General features: G+C 36.3%; 1 protein-coding gene across 5 annotated transcripts in view; it reads right to left on the reverse strand.

The window, feature by feature from the left end:
- LOC131437668 (neural cell adhesion molecule 2-like) overlaps positions 1-18,043 on the reverse strand; it is a 390,081-nt gene that overhangs the window by 201,922 nt on the left and 170,116 nt on the right. For 3 of the 5 annotated variants that reach the window (XM_058607165.1, XM_058607164.1, XM_058607166.1), the window contains exon 3: positions 9,275-9,329. The exons of the other annotated variants lie outside the window; for them this stretch is intronic. The gene's annotated coding sequence lies outside the window, so the exon portion shown is untranslated. The remainder of the gene's footprint in view (positions 1-9,274; positions 9,330-18,043) is intronic. 5 annotated transcript variants of the gene reach the window in all.

An 18,043-nucleotide genomic window follows, 5' to 3' on the forward strand; every position in this document is an offset into this window, starting at 1 on the left:
GTTTGTTCCGAAAACCCTTAACCCACCCAACTGCCCCCAGTTCCGCCCTTTTGAGAAATACTTAGCAAACATGAAGAGGAGACTTAAGGCAAAGGAAAAGGTTGTCAAAGACATCAATCCTCGATGAACATTAGAGAAGGTCCCAAGTGCAAGTGACAGTTTCTCTTGGTTTACTCTCTCTTTCAATTATTACGGCAAATTACAGTAATTTCCAACAAATTCTACAGTGCATATCGAAAGTTGATGGTTTTTGCTATAATCCTATGTGAAGTGTTAGATGGGAAGGTTGCTGATTGGACCGTAATACTCGAAAGAGAAAGTAAACAAAGAGAAACTGTCATTTGCACTTAGGACCTTTTCTCGTGTTTGTCTTCAATCAGATGACAACTTGGTGGAATAAGATAGCTAAAACGATGGACGAAGAAGGTGTGCACCGCCTAATGAGCCGTGTTACAGAAAAAAATCAAGAATTCCTTCGAATGACGAATTACTCTATTCGTATTTTTTCTTAAAAGTATGAAGAAAACGCTACATTTGTTTAAAAAAGATCTTGAATTCAATAATAAATAACTGAAGTACAGGCAATTGTCTTTGTACCAATTCTATCTGAAGCAAGCTTTATACTAAAACCATAAGTTAGAGTGAGATCTACTGTCTCTGTTCGAGAGCTACAGATTCTACAAGTTAGATGAAAATTTGCTTCGAGTATCGCACAATTGTCGAACTATTTTTTCTTCGGTGTTGTTTCTTACAATTTGTTCTCATTTTGATGTTAGATTTTACTCGAAAAGCGTTTTTGAATTTCCGACACTCAATCATCATTTGAGTAGAACTTGTTTAAAATTGCTCTAACCTTAAACCGATAACAACATCGTCGCCCTACTGGAAAAATTAATTTCTAGAACAACACAGACAATTCCGTCGAGGGTCAAGAAACAGAAAAATTCACTGCCGTCAGTGACTGCGTCATTTGAAATTGGCAAAATACAGTTTTTTTTCTTTGTTACCATACATGTACTAGCGTGGATGCCACGCGGAAGGGAACGAGCGTGACCTTGTAAAGCTCCTGAACGCCTGAAGAGGATGCCCATGTCAACCACACGCTAGATAAGACAAGCCGCACGATGGCATCCGGTAAAATCACACCAATTTCACGCTTCAGTGCGTCCAGGTCCTGGGGAGCATCCACCCGGAGTTGAGTTGTGATTTGATGTTTTTTTCCGGCAGGCACCGGCAGTTCGCGAAGTAGGTTGTACATTTACAGTAGAACTTATTTGTTTTATGAAAAGAATCGGTGTTTGAAGGGGATTTATCCTGCAGAGGATCGAAGAAATACGTTGAGAAGAGGAACTTTTTTGTGGAAGGAGATAGTAAAAATCGATTGGTAAACGACTGGACACGGCGCAATTTAGGTCCCAATGTGGTTCTTAGCCTCTTGTCCAGTAACTCCTATCGTTACCTCCCCGCGGTTCTGGCTGGGGTACGAGTAATCATAGGAAAGATCTGGTAACCAATCCCGGTGGGACCTTGGTCGTATGCTGATAGGGAAGGGGGGCCTTCTCTTTACAGAGAGCGAGCCTACCCGAGCGTCTGTTCACCATGTTGAGGCGGCTCGAAACAGCGTCTGTTCTCAATGTCAGGAGCGGCTGATTGCCGTCCTTGTGCCAGTGTGAAACTCTAAACAGTGCTGACACGATGGCCCTCCGGCGAAACAGGAGGTTGGTGTAGGCCTAACAAGCCGCCCGGAAAACACATGTTACGCACAATCAAGTAAGAAATACGACTACGATTGGAAGTTTGGCACATGGAACTGCAAATCACTTGGCTTCAAATGATACAACCGAATACTGCATGCTGAGCTTCGAATCCCCGGCTGCGATATCGTAGCACTGCAAGAACTTTGTTGGACGGGACAGAAGGTGTGGGAAAGTGGGTATCGAGCGGCTACCTGTTACCAGAGCTGTGGCACAACCAGCGTTCTAGGAACGGGATTTATAGTGGTGGGCAAGATGCGTCAGCACGTGCTTGGTTATCAGCCAATCAGAGATAGGATGTGCGTATTATAGATCAAGGACCGTTTCTTCAATTTTAGCATCATCAACGTGCACTGCCCACATAAGGCGAGACCCGATGACGAGAAGGAAGCATTTTAGGCGCATCTGGAACGAATCTACGACAGCTGTCCACGGCGGGATGTAAAATTCGTCATCGGCGACATGAATGCTCAGGTAGGCCGGGAGGCAATGTACAGGCCCGTGATCGGGCTGGAGAGCCTGCACGCGGTAATAAACGACAACGGTCAACGATGCGTAAACTTTGCAGCCTCCCGAGGAATGCTAGTTCGAAGCACCTTCTTCCCCCGCAAAGATATCCACAAAGTTACCTGGAGATTACCTGATCAACATACGGAAAATTAAATCGACCACGTTCTCATCGACTGGCGATTCTTCTCCGACGTCATCAATGTCCGCACTTACCGCAGTGCCAACATTGATTATAACCACTACCTTGTCGCGGTTTGTATGCGCTCAAAACTACCGACAGTGCATAACACTCGTCGCACAGGAACTCAATCTCGAGCAGCTACGTAGTGTTCGTACTGCAGAGGAATACGCGCAACAACTGGAGCTAGTGCTACCAACGGAAGAGCAGCTTAGCGCGGCGACTCTTGAAGACGGCTGGAGCAACATAAGGTCCGCCGTGAGTAGCACTGCTGCAACCGTTCTAGGTACGAGGTTATCGAATCGAGGAAATGACTGGTTTGACGGTGAATGTCAACAGTTGGTCGAAGAGAAGAATGCAGCAAGGACGAGGATGCTGCAACACCACACGAGAGTGAACGAGGATTGATAAAGACAGGCGCGGAACAGACAGAACACGGTTTTCCGGAGGAAAAAGCGCCACCAAGAAGACCAAGATCGCGAAGCGATAGAACAGCTGTACCGCGCAAATGACACAAGGAAGTTCTATGAGAAGGTGAACCGCAGCACCTGATCTGTCGGAGATAAGTGAGGAGATCGGCAAGCTGAGGAACAACAAAGCCGCGGCAATGACCAGTTGCCAGGCGAGCTACTCAAGAGGCACTGGCAAAAGCGTAGGATGACTTCTGATTTCTAATATTTGGGAGGAGGAGATTTCACCGCAAGAATGGATAGAAGGAGTGCTTTCCCGGATAAACTGACGCGATTGGTTAAAGCAACGATGGATAGAGTGATGTGCTACGTCCGAGTATCTTGGACGCTCTCGAGTCAATTCGAATCTCGGAGAGGGCCGACTGGTACAAGAAGAAGAGGAGCGCAGCGAGCAAGGTGGATCGATCAAGTGGAGGGTGATCTCAGAAGCATCCATGCCTTGAGTGGCTGGCGACGAGCAGCCATGGGCCGAGTTATGTAGAGACGTATGATTGATACAGCAAAGGACACCCCAAGACTATCGCTGTTAGGTAAGTTAAGTAAGGTACTAAAATAATAACTTTCTGTCAATGACAGCGATTTCAAATCAAACCGATGAAGCAATATTTAAAATTTTCGTTTCACTATGCTATGGTCACCTATGAAGACTTGCCGATCAACTTATCGTATCTAGAATATTTCTCCTTGTGATACTTGTTAGAAAATTTTAATATTTCAACTACTAACAAGAACTGATTTTTATCAGCACTTGCTACGATAACAGCGTTTTGTTGAGATCTTGTAACGACTTGAAGATCGGGTTTGGAATTCACGATTCATCAAGTTCTCAAAATGTTTAGCGATCTTTTAGGAAACAGTTTTTAATCTATTACCTTCAAACACACAATGAATTGTTGAATTGCAAAGTAATAATAAGTAGGATAAGTAATTCCTCTTCAAAGAAAGTGAGATACAGTTTGTTCTACAAGAAATAAGGAAGGATTTTTAATAGTGAAATGAAAAATTTCACAACCCTTTATTACTTAAAAAAAAGTACGGATGTATAATGTCAGAGACATAACTGGATGTCGTGAATACGAATAAAACTGACACTTTTTCTTTATACTTCCGAATATCAATTAGTTTATCGATTATGTAAATTGTGCAAGCTTTTTATCACGATATAACCAGTAAAGTTCTTTATGATATAATAATTGTGGTTCTTAAAGAAACCTTTCATTAATGGCTTCTGAGTCGATGCTATGCATTTCATATAGCAAATCAGCAGAAAGTTCTACTACAAATTATAAGTGGTTGAAAAATGGGCCGTATACAGTATAGTGAGGAAAATTTCGCATAATTCTTTGGGTATACAATTATTGTTCTAAATAGCAACATACAGAATTCTGATGTCAATTATTCCATTTCGCATTTAAATATTTCTGTGAAAAAAGTTATCAAAATGCCGTACGAGATAAATTTCTGGCATTCAGAAGGGCTAAATTGTGTAATTCTCTAAGATATTAAACACTGTTACGAATTTTGCACAAAGCTAATCAAACTATCCTGAAAACTGGCTCTGTGACCTGAGCGTTTGACGCTTCACATCACGAAAAAGGTCTACTTCCATTGCCGACTGCTCCTCCTGACGACCGAAGTCCAAATGTGAGGACTACCTAAGCGTTTAACGCTTTATACTTGGTTTGTTCTTACTGATGTTGTTGGACATTCAGTTCCGTTTGTAGCAATAGAAGAAATAAACAGTTTTTATTCAAAGATTACCTTTTATGCTTGTTCAGTAGATATGTGCCTGACTACCGTCGTCCAGGTGCGAAAAAAGCAAGCAAGCGTAATGAATTTTCCTCGCATTATTTCCAAAAGTTTAAGAAAACTTTGTTTTTCAGTTATTTATGGTTATCTCACGCTGTTGAAAATTTTATCACAAATTCCTGATCATATTTCCGATAGCTTGTAGAATATTCGCGATGAACTTCTGCCCATTCTTGTACAGGGTAAATTTTGAAAAGGCGCCTCATAGTAAAGTAAGTTGTATTCACGACAAAATAGGTATAACATTCACTCACACTTTGGAAAATTTTTTCGAGGCCCGGAGTGTCAAATACCAATCAATTCAGTTTGACAAACTGAGCAATTGTATGTATGTGTGTGTATGTATGTGGGTTTGTCAGACATGGTTAGACCGATTTTGACCAAACTGATTGCAAATGAAAGGCCTCCCTGGAAGTTTTAACGCTATTGTTTTTGTTTCTTTTATGTTAAAAATTGCAGTTTTTTGACAATATCTATCACAATTGGCCCTGTAAACAAATTATGTCTTGAGAATTAAATTTCACACGGTAATAGCTATTCAACAAATCATATGTCGTTTTCGTTTTTAAATTGCACTACACAGGTGTAGCGAAAGCTGCACTGAAACCGTTCGTTTTTACCAATTGCACTACACCAGTGCTACACTTTATCTGCACCGATACCACTAGTGTAGCACTCATCAAAAGTTTGGTGTAGCTCTGTGCAATGGAATCGTTTATTGTAGTCAATGGTTACTGTTTATGTTTTCATCATTTTTGTTCGTTTATTCATGCCATGGTGTAGCACTCCACCGGTGTAGTGCAGTTTAAAAACGAAAACGACAATAGATACGATTTATTAATTTTAGTTGGTTTGACGTAAAGCCACCATAACTAAGTTCAGTTTTTGCAATGACTGAACGGAAACATATGAAGACAAACACGAGAAAAGGTCCTAAGTGCAAATGACAGTTTCTCTTTGTTTACTTTCTCTTTCGAGTATTACGGTCCAATCAGCAATCTTTCTATCTAACACTTCACATACGATTATAGCGAAAACCATCAACTTCCGATATGCACTGTAGAATTTGTTGGAAATTACTGGAATTTACCGTGATAATTGAAAGAGAAAGTAAACCAAGAGAAACTGTCATTTGCACTTGGGACCTTTTCTAATGTTCATCGAGATATATTGGAGAAGCCAAATGAATGAAAAACAAACAAAACAGATGATTTATTGGAAAAAGATACGCTCAGAGATAGGACTCGAACCTGCGTTCTTATGCATTCCGTGCCATTTCGTCATGCGCTACCATTTCGCCACTCTGAATCTTGTTTTAGTCACTCTAAAACGCCAGTCAGAATGGTAACGTATGTATGTGTGTGTTAAACAAATACGCGTAAATCTTAGAGATGGCTGGACCGATTTTAACCAAACAAATGAATAGTCTTCCTGGAAGTATGTACCCCGTTGATACTGGCAGCACGCTCAGCTCTACAGTAGTCAGCTGTCAGAAGATCGGTGATGCCATGATGAAAGCAGGAAGTGTTGAAATAAATTTCAGTAATAGCTACAGTACAGCAAAACGCCTGTTGTGTCACTGCTCAGCAATATCGCTAGTTCCGACTTGGGAATATACTCTATTCTTCTTATTTTTGGATATGTTTTTGACAATATCTGTCACAATTGACCATGAAATCTAAATATGGTTTCAAATTTGGATACCTTATCGCAATAAAGTGTTATTCAATTTGCATTAAATTAAAACTAAACGAGTCGTAGATTTTAAGAATCCGTCAACTATCCTCAGAGATATCCCAATTGTTGAGATTTTGAACGAAGCACGATGAAACGACGATGGGAATAAAAATTTCTAAACGATTGAAAGAGTGAATATAGTGATCTTCAGCATAGTATTAAGGCTCTATTTGTTATTAGTATGGTTCCTTTTTTGGCAACATAATTGGTAAATTGTTCGACTGCGACGTGTTAAACCTTATAATGGAACCAGATAGTAACTGTAAATTTCTCTAGGAGAACTGAACTGATTTCGGGTACACCGATTCCTGGAATCCGGTTCCGAAAGTATCGAAAATAGAGGAGCTCAATCGATTTCTCAACGAATGCCAAAACGAATTTTATAAACAAAAATTCAAATTAAAACATTCATGGTCTCATACAAAGTTAGTGATTTTTTCCGACTCCGACATCTGATTCTGGAATTACAAGGTGATCAGTTTGGCAAAAATAAGGTGGGACACGCGAGAGCAAAAAATTATAGATTTGTGTAAAGGACAAATCTGATTGCGTAATATCATCGCAAATGCAATGTATAAATTCAATTACCCGTCTTAAACAACACGCACAAATGTGTCTCCATCATATAAGCGGATTAAAAATACTTATGGTTTATAACCATAAACAGTTTTACTAGCAAATAAAACGTGTCGTAAGCCTATTGCATTCTAGTTATTAGTGGTTATCTTATACAACTGAAAATGTTATCATAAATTGCTGAACATGTTTCTGATCATATGGAGAAAAAAATATGTTGCTACCGTGTATACAACAAAAGATATTTGCGAATAAGTTCTGCCCATTTTTGCACAGAGTGAATTTTGAAAAGGTGCCCATAGTAAAGTAAGACGTATTCACGTCAAAAAAGGTATCATCTCACTTTTTGGGCGTAGGATCTATTGAAACAAGGCAGTAGTCGTATATTTTAGTCCCGATCTGGAAGGATTCTTAGTGTCAATTGAATCGTAGTACTAGTCATGCAATGGATCTGTACGGTAAGAATAGGCTGCGAAGTCTGTTGAAACAGAAAGACCACATTCCACAAACGGAATGTAATTCCAGGACTTTGCTTTGTTTGTAGTTCCTCAGACTTAACTGGATGGCACGAATATCATTTAAAACTTGCATCTTTCCATGCCTACGACTTATTTTTGCACAGAATTAAATTATATGAACCAATATAAATAATATTATATGATAATAATGATTACTCTGAAAAGACCATTCTATATAGGTTATGATGTTGAATATTGATGAGTTGAATTCAATTTAGGATGCGTACAGCCGACTTAGGTGCGATTATGATACTGGATACTGAATGTTAAGCTATCTTGCAGAAAATTGCATCACAAATTGCTGATTTCGCGATCCGAAACTTATCACAAGACGCCCCATGACACATGACATAAAAATCGTCTTTCGGAAATTCTTAAGCATTGCACTGTAAAATTTAACAGTTTAATAGTATCTTTTTCGTTATCAAAAACTACCAATAACTTTTTCTCGTCAAATTTCGAAACGTGTGGTAATATTAGTCAGTTAAATAGTCAGTTCAAAACAGGTTGAAAGGCAACTATAGAAAAATTATTGGTAAAGCCACAATCTGTTTATTTTAATATTCGGGCTTTGCTGTACTAAATCGGATCATTCAGTGATCAAATTTTGAACATAAGCAACTCATGCATTTTTGAGAACGCATTATGTTCCGCGAAAACCGTAATCTTTTCGTTGTAAAAAATTATCGATGGACAACATCATGAGAATTTTCATTCGTACGATAACGTATTAACAAGGATTTTTTTTAATGATTTGTTTTAGTCTTGGTAAGACGTAGAGCCGCCTTGCCGACTTGCGATACGACGTGAAATAATTGCTGTAGGAGGCGTGGCCATAGAGATATGACTATGAATAAATGATCGCCGTGGTGCCAGAGCACAGCGAAGCATATTCGGTTCTCCTAGTCAATTACGCTGTCTCTTCGTGTATTTTCGATTCCAGGGTAGTTTAATTGGCAAAATTATTCCCTTGAATATAGGAGCTACACAGAAAAAAATTATGAATTTTACAGGTAACAGAATTCTACAAACGATACAATTCACAACTACTTAATTTTTCATATGACACAATATTCTACTCGCACAGAATTTTACATGCTACGAGTGTAATTTGCACTCGAGTGCTGCTGTATGGATTTATATTTATCAATTATTCAATGAACAGATGCGAGCTCTGCGGTTCAGTCGAGGAACCGATGTGCTTGTGATCCAATGTTTCTCGGTTCAAGTCGCGCTGTTGCTATCGATCTTTTGTTTTTTATTTCATTCGTATTCAAGACATGTATTTTTCAATTCACACAATTTTCCATGTTCTTGAATATAAATTTGTATGAAATACGACGCTCCATTTATGTGCTTCCTATAAAGTGTAAAATCACAAGATTTTTTCGAACTGTGTAGTTACGGGTTCGAGTCTCGTCTTAGCGATAGTTTTCCGCGGTTTTCATTACATAGTTGTATTCGCATGTCATTTTTCCTCGTGAGAAACTGATCTAATTGAAAGGATTTTTTTGACGATAGATATTTGATACTATTCGACTATAAATTTCTATTTACAGAGTTCAGATATTACTAAGCTTGTTTCATAGAAAAAATATCATTATTTATCTAAGATTTTGATTTTTTGTTTCACCCAAATACTTAATTCATTTAACTTAAAACATTGACTCAATCAAGTTGCTAGCTGTATTCATGGTAATCCAGATTTAGTTATGTGGGTACCTGATCATTTTCGTTTTTGTAACAGTTTTCAGTATTATAAATTACGTCGATTCACCTGAAAGAGAAAAAAAAACATTTTATTAGTTAACTATATTTTATATAATAATGAACACAAATTTTGATCATGAAATTCATATGAATGAACAATTGTGAATGGTATAGTGTCAGTTCTACTACAACCGGATTCGTCCAAACAAATTTGATATTAATTTGGTGATGTGATGCAGCACAAATAAGGAAGTAGTATCAAGTTAAAGCGCTTTCTAGGTTCAACAATCCAGTTAAATTATAAACCTGAGTTTGACGTAATCATGACGAAATTTGCGATATAGATTCCTCGGTCAACTAAACATATCAACGTCGCTTGAAAGCTACTATTAATGTTCCGCAGCTTCCACAACGTAGATTCCATAAATGAGCATTGTGCGTAACGAATGCTAGTCATGCTTTTTTGTCTTGTTTCGACGTAATTAATTCGTATGTAGCAACGCAGCGAGCATTATTATTACAAACCACGAGCAACATCAACAATGCAATACCGAGGATAAAGAGATCGTTTATTTGCCCGTAACCATCAATGCGTGTTTAGGAAATCATTCTTTTATTAAAGGATAAGCATCCGATCATTATCCTTCTCTAAACAGTTTCGCATTGTATCAAATCATCCTATCAATAGAATTATATAAATTATTAAGTGCATATCGATCTATTTAATACAATTCCTGCATTTTATTTAATAATGTGAGCCAGTAAGAGTAAAAAAAAGTTTCCGTTTTTAATTCGTGAAAGTATCTTATGAGAAGGCATTATATAGTTTAATTCAAAATGTATTCTGTGGAATATGATAATAATCAGGCATTGATTGTTATCTAAACTAGTTTTTATAAACATTTCTGGAGATATAGATAGAATATCATCTAAATCTGGCTTCGTAATTACGAAGTGATGTGCATAAAAAAATTAATAATTATATAACTCAGTTTTCTCGCAGATGGCTAGACCGATTTTCATAAGCTTTGATTCAAGTGAAAGGTCAGTTCGCATCTCATCCGATACAGTCAAAAATTGCTTACGGTCAAAACAACATAAACAAAGACAATACAGTGCAGCGAACAATAGTGAGCAATAAGGATATGCAAAAGCCTGAAACTTGTCCTTCGCTACTCCATTCAATTTGTATTGATTTCAAGCACTGCAAAGTTAGACCAGCAGGAAACGAAATCGAAATCTCGCTCAAAGAACGAATGCATGTAGATGTAAAAGATGTATATGAAATCCAATTCAATGAAGCTTGTAACTCACTGTGTATCATATTTAAACGTGAACGATGCATTCGATTCGTTTAACAACGAGGTGCATAGTGTCGAGAATTATAACGTTAAATACAAAATCTCTGTGTAAGTGGTAGACGGTGCCATGAAAATGCGTGTACAATGCACATGCCCTTCCCCGCAGGTCAGTAAACAGTGCAGTGCGACTATCGATCTACAGTTTTCATCATCCAAAACAATAATTGCAACCATAGTCAAATCCACCAACAACTAAACTTCAGCAATCCACCAACAACTAAACTTCAGCATTATGGCTAACATCAGCAATAAAAACAAAATAACATCAACGACTATGACGAAATTATCGAAGATGCGTCTCCTCAGTCTTCACTGAATAGCAATGAGAAAACTTTTCCCACAAAGGGGAGGCCCGTTCTGCATAAGGCAACTTGGCCTAGTACCGTTTGGCATAATGGCATAATGCCATTTGTCATAATAATAATTAGACTCGCAATAGCCTTTTAGAAAAAAAAAAAGTTCAACGGTGGTCCTTCGTTGGTCCAATACGTTGGATCATTGGTTCAATGAAAGCCGAATCAATCGTTCAACGGCAGGCCAACACGGGACCTTCGTTTGCCGATTTTGAAACAGACCGTTGTACCGAATGCCATTTTTTTCGTTCAACAAACCCGGCAGACAGAGATCCATTGTTAAGCCATTTTTAATATGAGGAGTTGGAGCCCCGACCTGGAAGGGTTCTTAGTGTCAGTAGGATCCATAGTAATAGCCATGCAATAATTCTGTACACTAAGAATCGGCTGCGAAGTCTGTTGAAACAGAAAGGCCAAATTCCACAAAAGGAATGTAATGCCAAGACTTTGCTTTGGAGCCCCGTTGGACTGGTTTTGATGGAGAATTTTCGAAGTTTTTTCCGCTTATTTTTTTAAATAAACTAACAATACATACCTGTACAATACTTTACCTTCACATAAAATAACAACAAATTTTCTTTCTATCTGAAGGTAACACCTAATTTTGACTCTATTTTTGCAACATATGAAACTATGAAAAAACATTAACAAACCGTTCCAGCAAACTGAACGAATATTTCGTGCAGTGTGTTGTTCAACATGTGCTCAACGACCTACAAAATAGAACCGCCTGCTGAGAGGGTATTTTAATCTAGAGTATTAAATTTCATTTGTGTTTCGTTCGAGTGATGTTTTCGTACGAAATGTGTGAATTTTATATTCGGTCCAAATATTACGATGTAGCTAATTTTAATATTCTGTAGCAAATAGCACATCATCAGGAGGGGGCAAAGCTCTTTCTGCCCCTCCAAAAGATTTATTGGAGTTGCCATGCCCTCCTAATATTTTGGCAACTCCAATAAATATTTGAAAATTTGCTAGCAATATCTTAAGATATAACACTTTTTCTGTTATCCATGCAGTTCGTCTCCGTAATTGTTCATATTCCTTCACTAAGTTACTAAAATTTTTAAACTAATTTACTACAATGTGAAATGTCACAACATTCGGAAGAAAAACTAAACATACTTTCTCGGTTGCTTTTAATTTTCTCTAACCTCTCCGTTTTCTTTATAATGTTTTATATATTGCAAAATTTAATTATCTGTTGTAATATTTTTTTCTGCCCCAATATTTCATGGAACTTGCCGCCTCTGTTTATGATACTCGGTCACCCGGGTCTCGGTCGAGAGTCGATTTTCAAGTGATTGCATATTCTCCCTATACGAGAGAGGCAGAATCTATATATTTGTTTTGAATATAATTCTAAAAACTATAGTCATGATGTCATAAGACTACCAAACGATCTGTTTTATAATTTTTAATCATCGGCATCATAGCGGTATTGAATTTGGTTCAGTGTACATGGAGCGAAGCCTTGGTACTACATCATTCCGCTGCCGAACTTGACGTCCAGTCTTAACAGACTTCTCAACAGACACTCCACTGTCAAAGTATGTCTCATATCGAGATAGCTCGAAGCATTGGACCATTTCTAATTCCACTAACTACAAAAAATTATGCGGCCCGCAACCTACCATTTAAAAAAGGAGTTCGCCTGTATGATTGTCGACTTCAAGTAACCCATTATCGTAAAAGATTGTCATAATTCACCGAAGAGCAGAGCTTTCCTTTCCGAAACAGATGGAGGTCTTTGGTTATCGCATCGCCAGATTGAAGAAGTAGTCTGGCACTTTTTTTCGAGAACTTAAATTCGCATCCACCACCCTAGGTTCAAGCATAAAAGGACAAAACGAAACCCACAAAAACTGTAAGCTAAGTAGAAATTATCTCTAACGTGGACAGAAGTGGTGGGTAGCTATGGCAGTCGTCATTGACTTGCATAGGTTGTGGAATGGTGTCATATATCATCGGTGTAAGAGCTACCGTTCCCGGCGTCGTCTTCATCGTCATCATTCTCACCATCATCGCACCGATTCAAATAAACGTGTCAGAAGAGGGTTGAACAAGGAGGGAAAGTTTTTAGCCGTTCTCATCCCTTTTATCTACATGGCTAGCGAAAAGGGAGAGTCAAAGGAGAATCCTACGTTGAATAAATTTTCGGGTGGCATATTGGCTACGAAGAGATCATCAAAAATTGAGTAAGACCGAAAACCCATTTTTGAAATATGATATGGGGTTATTACGACTAGTCGGGTTCGGGACGTGAATTGGAAAGTGTGAGGTATATATAAAAACGTGTTTTATTACGTCAAGGGTTGGCTAGATTAATAAATTTTCTACTATTGCGGTGGAACAGACTTTCCGGTGTGATAGGGAAACCCTTGCCAGCCAACTAAACCGTTCAGGGTAGTTCCCAGTTCAAGAGTCTATTAAAATAAATTGGTTCCAGGAGAACATGGATTAGCGAAGAGGGTTTGCAGAAGCGGTAACCGAATTTTGATGTGGTTCATTACAAAGTTGTGCATCAAATTTGTGTTTCGCTTGGAAAAGGATGCGCTACAGACGACCATCCGGAGGGTTGTTTTTAAATGTTGAGCATACTTAGAATTGATTTGATGGTTTTGGAAGACCGAAAACACACTTGAAACCTATTCTCGAGCTCGGTATAGTAAAATGCCGAGACCGATTGGCAACACACAATTTTATTGATTGCTCAGTTTTTATGTTTTCCAAGATTCGTTTAGTAGATTTACAAATTTTTCGACAAAGTGCATCTTTTTGCCGAGGTTTGGTCTTGTGCCGAACTCATCAGTGATTAACAACTATCCCGAAGTCACCAAATGCGTAATGTATGTTGTGTTTATATGAAAACAACATGAAATCTTGATCCCCAATTTTTTTAATTAAAAAAAAATTGAATTCTTTGTTTACTTTCAATTGCTGAAGGTTCAGTAATTCATAAATTGCTTTTATCGAACATTCAGTAACCGATACTCTCAGTCATTTTATGTTATACCGGGATGATTATCGAGTGTTCGGCGATGCGAAATTCTGAAGGCAGTCATCACTCCTAACTTAACTTCAAAAACTCTGAAACAGATTTTTTCTAACCCCTTGAAGCATTGCTTTAACGAAAATCGTGCGTCTGGCTACACTGTGTTCGCGATCCTAATCAGGACGATTGGCAAATTAGGTATATTGTTCGGGTGTGTTTCTACAACCAACGATTTTACGATACGGGGAAAAAATCCTTTCGTAAACGGTTTGGCGATGAGCAATTACAGAAGTGGGTAACAAAGTATCAGACTTCACATATTCCGATTTGTGTAAAGTTTTGCATACTATTTCTGTGTGGCATTTATTTTGCATGTATGATGCGACCAATTCGTTTCAAGACGGATGTATTTTTGTGCGTAATTTTACAAAGCAGTCAACTGGACACATTTTCGTCTCAAGATTTACAGTTCGTCATGTTTCTGATTATCTACTAATCGTTTCGTCTCAAAACATGATCACTTTTTTGCACAATTACACTACCATTGAATGCTGGATGACTTCATAATTACTTGTATAATTAACGATTTAAACTACAAAAACTACCCGACAAACAATAAAAGTCTTTAAAAATATGAGATGAAAGTTTTTCACTTAGTTCACTTGATTGCGCTTTGTTTTCATCTCATTTGATTTCGCAAAGTTGCCAAGTTTTTTCAAAATGTTACAAAAAATAAATTGTTTTTCATCTTCAAATTACTATCAAAAAGTATGTTTTTGGAATCCGTGACATTAGTTCAATTATATTATTGATATTAATACTTCAATAAAACTGTTTTTGATTCGAATATTACCAGAAAGAGCGTGTTAAATACTAATGAAATGACCATTGTGGCAAATCTAATAGCACTGGTTTCATTCCGCTATACGTCAACATAACGCTGTAAAGTGTGTGTGTGTTTCATCGGCTGTGCACAGAGATGCCAGATATTTTCATAGAAAATATGTATTCCGTTGCATAGAAAGTCGATATCTGCTCTATCTGTTTTCACTAATGAAATGATGTTAACAGATAGTCTTTATATCTCCGTAAGTCATAAGTCATAAGCTCACGAGAATATTCAACGAGTTAATATATACAATAACTATATATATATATACATATATATATATATATATATATATATATATATATATATATATATATATATATATATATATATATATATATATATATATATATATATATATATATATATATATATATATATATATATATATATATATATATATATATATATATATATATATATATATATATATATATATATATATATATATATATATATATATATATATATATATATATATATATATATATATATATATATATATATATATATATATATATATATATATATATATATATATATATATATATATATATATATATATATATATATATATATATATATATATATATATATATATATATATAGCAGTTCAAATTGGTTCAAAATTTTAATATAAATGTTTGTCAGTGTTCATAATCAATTATCTACATAAAAGATTTCCACTTAATAAGCTTTTAAGGAATCACTGCAATCAAATACTCAGAGAGAAAACTCTAACTTTTCACTTCTCACTTTCTATGAATCTGTACAAATCTGTTTTAAATTTAGGAAATCTGTATAAATTCTGCACTTTGATTTAAATCAGTATGCGAACGCAAAAATCTATACAATACAAATAATCTGTATAAATGGCATCTCTGGCTCTACACTTTGTTTTAAGAAGTAACAATTACATTTTGGTTTTTATTTAAAGTTCACCAAATTAACTTTACAGTAAAGTTTTAAATTCAAAGCGAAAGGTAACGGAAACAACCGAAAATTTTTTAGACGAAATTGATTTCAAACTGGTTCTAAAAATATTGTGTGTTGTCTCATAGTTTGCATTAGGCCGTTTTAAGGAAGAATTCTGACATTTTGAACCTGAGAGTGTAATAGTGGAATATTTTGTTTTGATTGCTGTCGCCATTACTAATTTATAGGATGAATAAAGGATCAACGATAGGATGGATAAAAATCCATTGAGATGGAATTAGGAGCAGAGTAGTGAACACATCATAAGTGTTTTTAGCTGTTTTATGAATATTAGTTAAATTTTCAAGAAATGTGAATCAATTCTCATCGTGGAGCAAGGCGAATGAAGCAGTAATATGAAATAGTTATAGTGATTTTAGTGGCTAAGTCGGGGTTTGAAGGCGACGTACTTACAAATGAGATGAAATTGGGAGCCCTTACCCTAGTTATTTAGGCATCCAATCACCACATCTTTTTGTCATATTGAATTAATTATAATTTATAAGCTATCGTTACTTAATCTAAACATATCTTTAATCACAACTATGCTTTTGGATGCTAGTTGGAAACAGGTTTATTTTCCGTTGCGAAACCATTATAAGCACGTAAGCGTATATGTAAATCGTTACTGAGAATTGATATAGTAGTAACAAAGATATTACAAGATTATAACATACATACATTTGATGCATAATCCTAGAAAACTTTTGTTGACTAGAATATAGCGAACACACTATGGAGTCGCTAGAAGTGTATGAAGCATAAATAAAACTAGAATATTACTTTTTTCAAAACTACTTGAATTAGTTTTTGCAATGACTGAGCGGAAATATATATTGGAGAAGCCAAGTGAAAGAAAAACTAACAGAAAAGATGATTTTTTGGAAAAAGATACGCTCAGAGACAGGACTCGAACCTGCGTTGTTATGCATTCCGTGCATACGCGCTACCATTTCGCCACTCTGATCTTGCTTTAGCCACACTAAAACTCACAGACATAGTAGCAACGTACATCGAACATGGTCTACATCCTGGCCGTCACCCGACCGATACCTTATATCCAAACATCTTCTCTGTCCATCAAACACTAGTCCTCTCGCTTTATACCTATTTCTCCGATCAAGCATTGAGTAGGAGAGTGTATTTATAATCGCTTGTCACCTTCTTTAATGGTGCCAGTCGCTGGCTGGACATCGTCAGCGACAGACCCCTATGAAGGTTGTATTGATCGTCTGCCCTTCAATTAATTTTAGGCATTCTGAATATAGGGTTATTTCGTTGTTTATTTTACATATCTTCATAAAACGATTTTGATTAAAGGGGCATAACAAATAGTTTATTAAAAATGAATTACGCTCGACAGTTATAAAATCGTTGTGAAATTTTTACCTTGTATCTAGTTTGTAATTTCAAGTACTAAACTGCCTTTTATTGTCGATAGAAAACCATTCTGGATTCATTTTATGTTTATGATGTCGATGGTGACTTAGTTTCAACTAATTTACTTGAAAACAAGTTATTTTCATGTCATGGCACTACAACGTAACGAGCAACTAGTAGAAATTGCGCTTTTTGAGTCACGCAAGTGGTTAGATGTTAGTAACAATCACTTGAATTTCTAGTTGCAAACTAGTCATCAATAAGCTAGTGTAACAAAAATTGATATTTGTGATGTAATCATATGACACAATTTTGTTGTTTTTATAATTATTTAAACAATTATTTTTTTCATTTACGTTTTTTTATATATTTTGTAAAAAAAATTGGTCGAATTGACAACTTCATCAATAAAATCGTTTTTATATATTACAAATAACAGATTTCTAGTTACAACGTATTGAAGAAAGTGTATGAGAATATAGATACCATTCGTTTTTTTTAAATTATTCTTATTTGGCTCTCTTTCCGTTCAAAACGAACAGTTAGCCATTCTGAAGACATGCACTTTTGAACGTCTCACCTAAATTGGAGCTAGTTTATCCTGATTATGATTCAATAACTTCCACACTCGTACAAGACAACTGTATGTCGTGCTACCAACTCTAACTTTAGTTTTGAAACAGATATGTATGATAAAGATGAAATACATATATTACATATGAGCAATGAAATAAAAATGGCTCAGAAAATAATATTTTGTATGCTCGTCTATCAAAAAGTAATATGAACATAAAATCACACGCTATTCACATCTAATGAATTCAT

Source organism: Malaya genurostris, chromosome 3 (assembly GCF_030247185.1).
Source record: "Malaya genurostris strain Urasoe2022 chromosome 3, Malgen_1.1, whole genome shotgun sequence".
Lineage (NCBI taxonomy): Eukaryota > Metazoa > Arthropoda > Insecta > Diptera > Culicidae > Malaya > Malaya genurostris.